Raw genomic sequence first — 12,291 nt, 5'->3', positions numbered from 1 at the left:
CGGTATCTTATGAACGTTTGTGTTCCAACAAGAGTTATATTGTTTGGATGTAGTTAAACTGGAGGAAAGGGACGCTCTGCTCGGTTCTTCTGAAAGCAGTTATTCAGATTGAGCCTTAGAACTGAGAATGCTGCCGTCACTCTGGGAAAACAATGGGACCACTTTCTTCTGCTACATATTGTTGTCTGTTGACTTTTTGTTGTTGTCTGTAAGACTTCACTCTCAGTGCTGAACTATCCAGGATTGCTCATGAAGAGGAAAATTCCTCAGTGCTTATAAACATGTCTTTCTCTGACTTTAATTTTTCCTTGGAAATTTATTTTCAACTCTTTCCAGGGGGGAAAAAATTGCTTCATGCTTTGTCTGCTCAAAAGCCCTCAATACAATGCCAGGGTTTTACTGAGCAAGAGAGGAGGTGAGATGTTCAAGGAGGGCACACAGTTTACTTTAATAACATAACACATCTCTAACAGTGGGACATTGAATAATTACAATTGGTGTCTCAAGGGGAAGAATAATTAGGCAGTTTCAAAGCCTTGTAATTGCAACTATTTCAGAGGTGACTACTGAGTTTAAGTGCGAGTGGAGGTCTCAGGAGCCTTCACTTAGCTGGATACTATTGATAAGTTTAGAGACTTAAAGTTGTTAAAAACACCCTGAAACTGACTACATGCAAGACTGACTCCTAACCTCTGCTGTGACCTTAAAATATTTGAATATCCTAGTGCGTGGCTTCAGTTTCTCACAACAATATTCCTTTTGATTCATTTTAATTAGAAGAGCAGCAGTTTTCATATGCTATAGTTTATTGATTTCAAGATGCATGTTTCCCCCACATTTTAGCATCTCTGAAATCTGGATCAGTTTTAACAGTTGATGATATGGAACACGTCATAGTTTACGATAGTCCCCCCTTATCCGTGGTTTTGCTATCTGCGGTTTCTTGTACCTGGGGTTAACTGCAGTCAGAAAATATTCAATGGAAAATTCCAGAAATAAACAATTCATAAGTTTTAAATTGTGCGCCATTCTGAGCAGTGTGATGAAATCTCACGCTGTCCCTCCTGGGACGCTACATCACAGTGCTTACATCATTCACCTCACCTCATCTCATCACATAGGCATTGTATCATCTCACATCATCATAAGAAGGGTGAGTACAATAAGATATTTTGAGAGAGAGAGAGACCACTTTTACATAACTTTTATTACGGTATATTATTGTAATTGTTCTATTTTATTATTAGTTATTTTTGTTAATCTCTTACTGTGCCTAATTTATAAATTAAACTTTATCATAGATATGTATGTGTAGGAAAAAAACACAGTTATACCTAGGGTTCGGTACTATCCACGGTTTCAGACATCCACTGGGAGTCTTGGAACATATCCCCCACAGATAAGGGGGGACCACTGCAATTGTGGGCATTTTTCTTTTCTACTAGTCCTTAAAATGAATGATATATTTTGCAATGGATTGCATGTTTAATTCAATGGACCAGCGACCATCTGAGGGCAGGGCAAAGTCCTGTAAAATCAAACAAGCAGTGGAGTACCACTTCACCAAGTTTAGAAATAATCAGCCTTAGGCTACAAACAACTTGATGCTTATTGAAAAGGTACCTGTGTTGCCTTTGCCTTATGTTTAGTTCAATCCAGAATATCATATTATAGCTAATGAGAATATAATATGCTCCAAATATATAATAATAGAAATCTGAACTTGGTGCTGATAATTTTTGAAGACTTTTAACATAAAACAGAAATTTAGTGGTAGAAGGTTTGCAACTTTGCTTATGGTTATCTACTCTCTGTTATCTTTAAACCTTCATTTTAAGATTGTAAAATAGAACACTGAGGTTTTTTACTTCTTGCGTGAATGTCACAATGTGGATGCGTTGACAGCTCTGAAGTGTTTGTACTACTGAGAGGAAAGATGTTGTATAAATAAACATGGGAATTATGGCCTTTTCTATGTAGGCTTTTCTACTGAAGCTTAAAGTAAGGAAAGGTGAATATCAAGGATCTTTCTTCTTTAGTGATAAATATAAACTTAGGCACTCTGTGACCTCCCTCCTGCAGGATAACACCAGTTGAACTAATCAACTCTCAAGGCTAATATTTATATAGTGCTCCACTAAGTGCATTATTTGATATTAGATGCTTACACTTTTTACAATAATTTATTAGGAATAAAAACCATCTGGTAGATTATTTTACTGTTTTTTGTCTTAAGCATTTGATATATCTACACCTTTGCTTGCACATGGAGTTCACAGTGTCCATCAGATGGGTGCAGCATTTTCATTTTTTCTGCCCTCACTTTCTTTTCAATAGCAGTCATCTACTCTTGCTCCTGAAAACTCAGTTATAACACACAGAATGAACAGAGGAAACTGCAGTTTACTTAATGTAAACCTAGTTCTGCAGTTTCCTATTCTTGTTATGACAATAATAATAATGACCAAACCCTAGAATTACATACAGATTTCCTTTCTTTTATGATTTTAAATTGTTCATCTACCTCATCTACCATTCCTGGGCCAAAGTTATTTAAGTGGACAGTGGTAAAATTTGAGTTAGAATCCAAGTTGCCTATTGTGTCATTCTTTTTACTAAACTGCATTGCTTCTCCGCTTCTAGAATGCCACATCCCTTTTTGTACATAAGTGCCAAAATGAGAAAGCTACTTTGAAGTACTACTGCATAGAGACAGACATGACTTTGATGGAATAAAGCTTTTGTTGCTGCTGTGTCTTGTTACAAATTGAAGGGGTTTAGAGCTTTCTGAGTAGGCATATCGAATATTTTCTTAAACTGGTAAATGCCATGATTATAAATGCATGCAATTAGAGAAACACTTCTGTGCTCGTGCCAAGATGTTTCTGAAATTAAAAAAAAGTTAAATGTATAATTATCACAAGTTTCTCAGGAAGTACTTCATTTTCCTATTTTATATTAATGAGCCATAGGCAAAATTAGCCAGCACTCATTCCTAAGTGTTGAAAATTATGTGAGAACTTTAAGAAGGGGACAGAAATTGGCTATTTCTTCTAAACATTATGATAGTGAGATTAACATTGGGTTATTAATTCTTTAAAGAATACGTTCTTTAAAGAATAAAGAGAAGGTAATCTCTTATGCAGGCATTGTATTTTCCCGTCTTAATTCTGTGATTTTTATCAGTAGAGGAAGGGGCATATGTTACCAAATGAGAACATGTCAGCTTGACCTTGTAGGATGACCAGTGGTCATACAAAGGCAGGGCAGGGAAGAGCATTTAAGGCAGAGGGACCAGAAGGAAGATGCATGACTGGGTGATTCATGGGGAATGCAGGTGGTGGGCTGTATGGGAGGCTAAAATTCAGTTGTGAAAGACCTGGTAAGCCACCATAAGGAGTTTAGACTTGCCTTTTTACAAAGGAAAGCCATCAAAGAAGGGAAGTGGCATAATCAGATGTAGTCTTCCTAAAATCCTTCTGGCATTGGTTTAGAGGAAAAATTGAGTGTGGAAGAGGAAAGTGTTGGAGAGAACCCTCAGAAAACTCATTATAGTGAGTCAGGTGAGAGATATAAGCGTGAACCAGGGCTGCAACTACGGGAAATGAGAAAACCGTAGATATTGAGAGTCATTTAGATGGTAAAATGGGCAGAATTTGATGACTGCTGATGGGGAGATGTGTGTGCTAATTTATATTAAGCAGTTTTTGAATTTTTATTGTTGTCTTTGGTATAGTGGTAGACATAAGAATGTTCTGTCACCAGAACACCAGAATGGTTGGTCACTTTTGCCAGAAAGCTACGTAAGACATTGACCTTGCTTTGTTTTCCTGGACTATGTTTCAGGTGTCTGAGATACATTCTAAAGCACGTAGTGTTTATCTCATGAACAAACTGTTAGATGGGGATTCTATCTAACAGTATGGGGACCACATAAACCCTCTTCGTAGACCAGACTCTTTGACAATACCTTAAGGAGGGAGAATCTCTGGTAGCCCCAAAATGAGCTGAATTATTTGGCCAAAGCTTTGGCATTTGCTGCAATGTTGTATGTACCTTCTTCAGAGTTAACTGTGACTCTAGGAGTCTCTCCTGACCCATATAGCCTGAGTTGGTATTACTAAATTGTTATTCTAGAATACTCCCAGTCATTTATTTATTCAGTACACTTTTATTAAAGCTGATGTTGTAGGGATCCAGAATAACTATGGTGGCTCCAACCCTGAAGGAGTATAGCCAAGTTATAGAGAAGACATTGACGCAAATATCTGGGATACAAGGAGGCAGTGATGATAATCCCAAGAGAGATACATAGGATTTAGTAGAAGAATTTACACCTAGGGAAACAGGATTCTCTCTTATGGCAGAGGTAGAGTTTCATGTGGACTTTAAAGTAGGTTTTAGGTTGGATTTAAACAATTCAAATTGAAGAAAACCATTCCCAGTGGGAAGAATAGCATTAGAAAATGCACAGACACGTCAAAATACAAGGTATTTTTTTGGAAATCCAAAACCATTCTATGTCACTAGAGTACCAAGAGTGGGAGTGAGGGAGGAGATGGTGACAAGGAGGCAGGAGAAGGAAGATTTGGTGAGAATGACATTGGGACCAGACTGTGGAAGGTTTTGAGGGCTGAGAAGTTTCACTTCATTCTACAAATAATGAGGAGCCATTGACTAGTTGGTTTTGTTAGTTTTCGTAGAAAAGGAGGATGGGGTGCCTTATGTGAGGTAAATGATATTATTTCAGTTTGACAGATTAGAAAGCTGAGGCTGATGAGTGATTAAGCAGAACTGGGCTAAGAGTGAACTCAAGTCTGATGATCTCTGGAGCACATCTCTTCAGCAATCACCATGGGAGGGAGGACTGACAGGAGGGCAGGAAGCCAGGAGGACAAGAATCATCGTAGTCCTGAGAAAGAGGAATGACTAGGAGGACAGCCCTGGAGGAAAGAGACAGAACAATTATGTATTGAAGTGATGGTGGTGGTAGATAAGGGAAGGATAAAAGAAAAGGGACTGCTTAGGTGCTTGCTTAGTTTGAGTCCTAACTTAGATTCGAAAAGCGTATAAACAGTTCACATTTTAGTATCTGTGAAATACCTGTATTAAAAATATATTTAGATGTGAATCCCATTTTCTGGAATACAACTGCACTCTTTACTGGAAAACTGAAACTCTTTTTTTCCTGAAATGTAGCTTATGCTTTGTAGTGTATTAACTTGTAGAGTAGAAATACCAACAGTAGCTCCTAAACTGAGCTCCTAATTTCCAAATTGCAGAAATGAGGATCTATAAAGTGTGTGTGAAAGTTATGCTAAGTGCCACTTTCCCTAGGGACCCTGTCTGCATCCCTCCCTTTCCCGCCCATTTTCTTCAGTTCCTTTGTTAAGTCTGGGGACCCGCCCCACTTCCTTCCCTTTTCTAATTCACTTATGAAATATGGGTGGGAAGGGGATTTTGCACATTCTGAAACTGAATCTTGGCATAGTCTGCTGCCAGGGTAGGGTCCCTATCACTCAGCCTCTACCAGAATTTCCTTTTCCCTGTTTCCTGCAGCCTCATCCTGGAATTCTGCCTACGTCAAAGGGTCCCTTGTTCAAGAATTACAAGGGGAAAAGTGGTTTGGGGTATTCTGGCTGCTGCCACTCTTATTTCACATACTAAAAGTTGGCCTTTTCCCAACTTTCATTTGGTCTATTACGTTTAAAAAAAAAAAAAGCCTAAATATAGTGAAAACCCTCTTTTTACTCTATATGAAATACTAAAAGGAAAAGTGGTTTTATCATTCTATGTTCAAACTTGCATTGTACTTCTAGGCAAGTGAAGTTAAGAGTAATCATGGCATTATTTGAAGTTCACTGGTAACTTAGTTTAACCAAGAAACTACTTAAAGACAGATAGAATTTTATAAGATTATTGCTTAGTATTGTAAGCCAGAATTCAGATGTAATAGACAATTCATAATATACTAAGTTGCCGACCACTGAGAAATCGCTATGTAGAAACCATGTTACTTGTTTTAATAACAGAATCCTGACTGTGTGTAGGTTTGGTAGTAAAGTATCTTTTCATAGGAAATAGGCTTCCTTGAGTGAGTTGTTTTAGTTTTATTCTTAATCAGGATTAATATGGTCACAGAGTAACACAAAAGTGGTAGAAGATAGTTCTTGCCTCCAAGAAGTTGACAGTCTAGCTGGGAAAAAAATTCACACATGGAAAACAAGTAGCCATTCAAGACAGTATTTAATAAAGTGTTTAAATAATTCCACAGGCATTCAGAGAGAAGGAAATACCTCTGGTAGACATATTTCACAATTGCAGCAATCCATGCTCTTCTTTATTCAAAAGCAAGGTTTACAAGTTTGGTTTGCTCATGTACTCTTTAAATTCTGTGTGTGTGTTTTTTTTGTCCTCTAGAAAAATGGCAGCTAGGCTGCCGGTGAAAGTCAGTGATGTGCTCGTGCTGTCTGGTGGAGCCATCTGCTCATTAACTGTATTTTTAGGTTCTCACAAGAAGCCCATTGCAAGTCCGGACAGTTTTAAAAAATTAGTTTCAGCATCTTGAAAGATAGAGGAATTTGTCATTATGCTATTTGTTTATTTTTCTGAAAACACTTAAGTTTATTTTAAAAGGCCCAATTAAGAAAATTGATACTGGCTCAGTTTGTTTGATTTATCAAACTCATGTTCTCAAAGAATCTTGTGTTCCCTACAGTACAGATGCTGCTCCCTAGGGTTATTAAGTTCCTTATACTTGTAAAATTAAAATAGCCATATCATCTCTAGTATGAAAAATCAATAAAGTGAGATATTGAAAAAATAAGTTATTTTTCTTTGACTTTTGCCCTTCTCAGTGGTATATCTCACTCTAGACCCCTGATCTACATTGATATAACAATATTATTACCTTGTAGATTATTGTCTGATCAGGTAACACTAGAAATCTTTGGTGGTTTGGTTTCATTTGGGTTTATAATGGATGCTTTAAGACAAAAACACAGAGAAAACATGCACAGACAGATGGACAGTCCTTCACAGACAGATGGACAGTACTTCATGATAATTGTGTACTACAGAGGCTTTGGAGAAATAAAAACGTGAAGAGATGTCAAGGAGTAGGGAGACACAGGTACCAACTTACAGCATGCCTTGGTCCCTGGGGGCTGCCCTGATACATCACTGCCTTTGGGGAGCTAAGTCTTGGCAAGATATTCAGAGGCTGAATTCACAGTTACTTGTATGGTGAGTGTTATGCAGGGTGCTACGGGAGCTTGTCACAGGGAGTGCAACTGGTCTGGGAAGACTTGCACGTGTCCCTGAGAAAGAGACAGAATCTGAAGGGTCAGAAATGTTATGAGGAGAAGTGAGGAAGGATGGGCATTGTAGGCAGAGGAAAGAATGTGTGTGATGACGTGAAGAGGATGCAGAGAGAGGATGCTGCAGCTCTAGAGGCAGAACCACGTGGCTGGAGCATAAGGAGAGGGGTGGCAAAGGAAGAGGCACAGGGGCCAGAGGATGCAGGGCCTTATAGTCTTAGCCAAAAATTGTGTGCTAAGAGCAATATAGAGCTCTTGTGAAGAATTTGATAAGGAAGAGAGAGAAAGATGGTTAGGTTTGAATTTTAGAGATTCCTCTGCTGCAGTGTGGGAGTGGGTTTGCCAGAGAAAAAGGGTCACATTCACTCCTTTCAAAGCTCTGACTCTCCTCAAAGTCCTCTCTGTTGGTTTTACGTGAAGCAATAACCAGCATAACGTGAAGGCTTTGCTGTGAGGAGCTCAAGTCTAGGGCCTTGAGCTAAAGGCCCTGTGAAGACAAGATGTCCAAGTATAGCTCAATTCTAATTTATTAGCTTTACTCTAAAATATACTGCTATATCATCATTTTCTTTAAAAAAGCTAAGTTTGATTCAGTCCCGTTTTTGTAGAAATGAATTTTGAGCTTGCATGTAATGTGAGTACTTTGTTAATAAACACCATGCAGGCATATATGTTCACTTTAAATATATTCACTCTGCTCTTTGATATTTGCCTCATATTGATTCAGCCAAAGTTTGGTGATTTCTGAGTGATTCAGAGACTTGAGTTGATAAAGATGAGGAAAAGGAATTCATAAAAGATTTCCATGTAGGATGCAAAGAACGTTTTTTTCCTTTTGCTGTGGGAAGTGGGTGGAAAGGAAAAATTCCATCTGGCATACAGCAGCCCTAAATGTTGTTTTAAGATAGCAAAAATAGAAGATTGCTGAAAATATCACAACAAAAGATAACAGACTGTGGGCAAGTGTACAGTACATATTTTTCTAATAAATCATGATAAATACCCATATTTTACTTAAAACATGACCATGTTCTTATTTGTCATTACATAAAAATTTGCCTTTAATTTTTAAAAAATAGTCCACTCCATTACTAAAGCAAAAAGGACTTGTTTTTTTGGTCTGTAGAAGTCAATGCTGTAACACTTAGGTTTACCTGGAATAGGTTTTTATATTTTGTTTGTTTGTTTTCTTTTCCAATATTTCTCTCCTGTATTAAAAAAAATAGAGAAAATCTGGCGTGTGTGTTCATTTATTGTTCATTTGTACATAATTAAGTGAACAAGGCTCAACAATTTTAACAAACCCTTGTAAATGTCCTCTTGTTCAGGTTCCAGGAATGGCTGGGCATGTTTGAGGCAAGCTGAGTCAGAATAAAGGATTAGGGGCTCCTCAAGATCCAAGAAACACAAAGAGGGAGAGAATAATGGTGATAATAAGACAATTAAGATGGCAGGAAGTGGCTTGGGGGTAGGGATTTATAAGGAGGCTCATGAAAACTTAATGAGTCATAAGAGCGTATCTTGGTGACCTCAGAAGTGGAGGTGGGGTGGAATGTGTCAAGGTACAATTTTAGCACTGTGCAGTTAAAGAGGGGAGAGAGGGGTACTTCACACAATGATTTTTTAAACATTTCTTGATCTTGCCTTGGCTAGGATTTATAGAGGTAAAACAAGCTTTATATTGATACTTTTATAAATAAAGAATTCTAATGATCCCCAAAAGGTGCAATGCATAATAAAATCCCAAACTGAATTTTATGGTTGATAGATGCTATCACTTTCTCCCTGCTTAGTGAACTTTTATTGTTATTACAAGTTGGGGGATTGTGATAATGTGTGATTTTTTGCAATCAACCTCTGAGTATCCTAGAGTTTTCCTCTGAGAGTCATAGACAGTGGAAAGAACTTTTGATATCATGCGTCTTGTTTGGATAAGAAAAAATTTTATTCAAAAACTGGCACCTGCTAAATAAGATTATAAAGAGTTTCCTCTAAAATGGGCAATAAATACTATATAATCCATTAATTTTGTTGAAAGTCCATTAATCACAAGAAAATGTTAAAAATATTTCCATTCATAATGTTGTAGTAATAGATACCTTTTAGCCTCTGTAATCAGAAGTAAAGAATCATTAATAAAAGTAGTAATTACCAGAAATCCTTCAGGTTTGTTAGAGAAAATTGTAATTCAGTCTTTGTGTTTTTATCTCTTTGTGTTCCTGAAGTTATATTTTGTGGGGCCCTAAAAAGAGGCTAGGCTGATTGAAATGAACCTTGCCCCAATAAAACGTTTCTGATGAACTGATTCTCCCCTACTTATTAGCTGTTACCCCATCAGAAAATTAACACAGCAACTCCTGAAAGCAGGCACAAACAATTTTGTCAGCAAAAAATAAATGGGATCATTCTGTGCTTCTCATTAAATACCCATAGGGAAACACAGATCTAAAAATTGTCTCAGTATTAAAACAATATTCAGATATAACTCTAAAACCATGGGAACCGAGAGGGTAGTTGAAGCCATGGAGATAATACTGTCTCCTCTAGTAAATTGTATGACTGAAATTGTAAAAGATGTGAATGAGTAGAAATACGGACTATAAAATAGCAGACACTGGAGCACACATGGCCCAAGTTGGTGGTCATTGATACTTACAGGTTTGAGATTAAGGGATAAACCAATAGGATGGTGAAGGGAAGATTTTGACCTTGGATGAGGCAGAATTCTGACTAACCCTTAAAATCCAACAGAGGAAACTGGAACAAAGCAGAAAGCCAATTTTGTTTTTCTGATTGTCTTTTAAGGAATACACTTGAATGCCAGATGCTTGTGGACAGAAACTTTTCATAACTTGTTGAACTATTAAATGCCATTTCCATTGTAATTTGGCAGTCAAATCTGACCTTTATTTCAATTTTAAGTAGATCCCATTTCCGTCCCAAGTCAATACATCTCCAATTCCTGCCCTTTGGTGTTACTCATAATCTTGGCATATAGAGGAGATCTGCACAGGCCTGAGACAAGTTCACCACACCCTGGAAAAACCCTTTAATAAAGATCTGAGTGGCCCTAGGTACATTCAATATCTGCAGCTGCTTACGTCCCTGTGTGCCACCCTCTGGGGTTTGCCATTTTTGCATCTTAGCTCTGACTTCTACTTTTATGTTCCACATCTGGCTACTCCAGAACCTTTGGGGAAGAATGTAGTGAAAGAGTGTTTTGTTGGTCCCATTTTGGCCCAAAGCTAAGTTTTGAGATTCCTTCATTCCAGAGTAGAAAAGCCAGGAATGGTGTCTTTTCCTTGAGTCTTAGAGGATGGCAGGCTACAGACATCTCAGTCTGAGGGACCCTACAAAGAAAAGAAGAGTTGGGTAGCACAGGCCTATGGAAGAGCCAGAGTGAATTGAATATGCATTCCTTAGCTGAATGTGGTGACCTACCAACACTGGGGAATTCCATCACTTACCTAACTGCACTGAGGTCTTCAGAGAGAAGCCAGCATCCCTCAGCAGGCAGACTACTTAGTTTCTCCACCATTAGTAGCTTATCTCAGATTCCCATGCTTGAGTTCATAGAGATGATTAGAAAGAATCACATCAGGTGAAGATCGGGGACAGCTAAATAGCTATTTAGCTTGCTGCTACCAGTAGTGGTCCCTTAATTGTAATACATAAAGTTGATTTTGTTGAGGTCCTAAATAATTTTTAATCTCTGTAGAACTTTTCCCTTTTCATATGTAGAGCAAATTTTTTCAATATCTGGCCAGGATTAATTTATCCTTGCCTTTATTCACTGAGAAAAGCATTTGTTGATCAGCTATGAACCAGGCATCACACAAAATAGAGCAGAGATAGAAGTGAGCAAGATCTGATTGGAGCCCCAAAGGCACCCACCATTTAAGGAGGGAGAAGGATGAGAAAACAAACACAGGAGAGAAGAATGGCAGTATGCAGACAGAAGAAAAAAAGGAGTGTACTTTGAATAAAGTATTTGTTTCCAGAAAATTGTTTACTCACATTCCCGGGAGGCATTTGGAAAATTAAACATCATCTTTTTTACTTCCTGGGTTAGTAACAGCTAAGGACACAAATCATAAAAGGCAAAGATCATAAATCTCCAATCTAAAGGCAGTTACATATTGTTGGCATTTAGCATTCTCCCCTTCCCTCATTTTCAGCTAAAATATATTTTTCAAAAAAAAAATCAGTATATTACATATAGTTCTTGACCTGTTTCACTGATTAAATTTGTTTTTGAACACAAGCTTCATTCTTGAAGAGGTTTATAGGTGTTTAACAGTCAAGAACAAGGTATCAGGCAACTTGCTGGAATTTATAGTACATTTCTGTTAAAAATTTTTTGTTTAATATTCTACTAATTGTAAAAGTAATACATGCCTTTTGTAGAGAATTTAGAAATAATAGAAAGCTACAAGGAAGAAAAGAAAAATTTAGTGATAACTAACCACGATTCCCCCTCACCTTCCCTGTATATTAGTATGTACATTATGAGGCTTTCTTAATGTTTCCATAACATACTTTACTTCACCATCCTGCCATTTGGGGGCAAATATGTTTTGAAAATTTTGCTGTTCTAAATGATCTGACATACACATTTCTACAAAAATCTTTACTTAAGTTTATATTTCTTAAGGACAAATTCCATGCTGGGTAATTACTACTCATAGGTATGAACTGTGTTAATCTCTTTTATGTTTTTGTTCAACTACTTTTTATAAAGCTTGTGCCGGTTTTCACTTACATCAGCAATACATGAAAGTACTTGTTTTGTAATGCCCTCACCCTCACCTTCACCCTTATTGAGTATTATGATTCTTAGGAGGAGAAACTAAGTATTTTTATTGTGTTGATTGGGAGGAAGTATTATCTTGTTCCAATTTACATTTCTTTTATAGTAATATTGAATATTTTCAATTATCAGTCCATTTATCTTTCTCCTGTAAATATTCAC

The 12,291-nt window shown here is 37.3% G+C and overlaps 1 protein-coding gene across 2 annotated transcripts in view; it reads left to right on the top strand.

Moving 5' to 3' along the window:
• Window positions 1-12,291, top strand: part of RAPGEF5 (Rap guanine nucleotide exchange factor 5) — a 220,801-nt gene that overhangs the window by 119,873 nt on the left and 88,637 nt on the right. The window lies entirely within an intron of this gene.

The sequence above is a fragment of the Ceratotherium simum genome, chromosome 1 (assembly GCF_057802395.1).
Source record: "Ceratotherium simum simum isolate JZ-2026a chromosome 1, ASM5780239v1, whole genome shotgun sequence".
Taxonomy (NCBI): domain Eukaryota; kingdom Metazoa; phylum Chordata; class Mammalia; order Perissodactyla; family Rhinocerotidae; genus Ceratotherium; species Ceratotherium simum.
The sequence above is the reverse complement of the archived record's forward strand: the minus strand, read 5'-3'. Positions and strand labels throughout refer to the sequence as shown.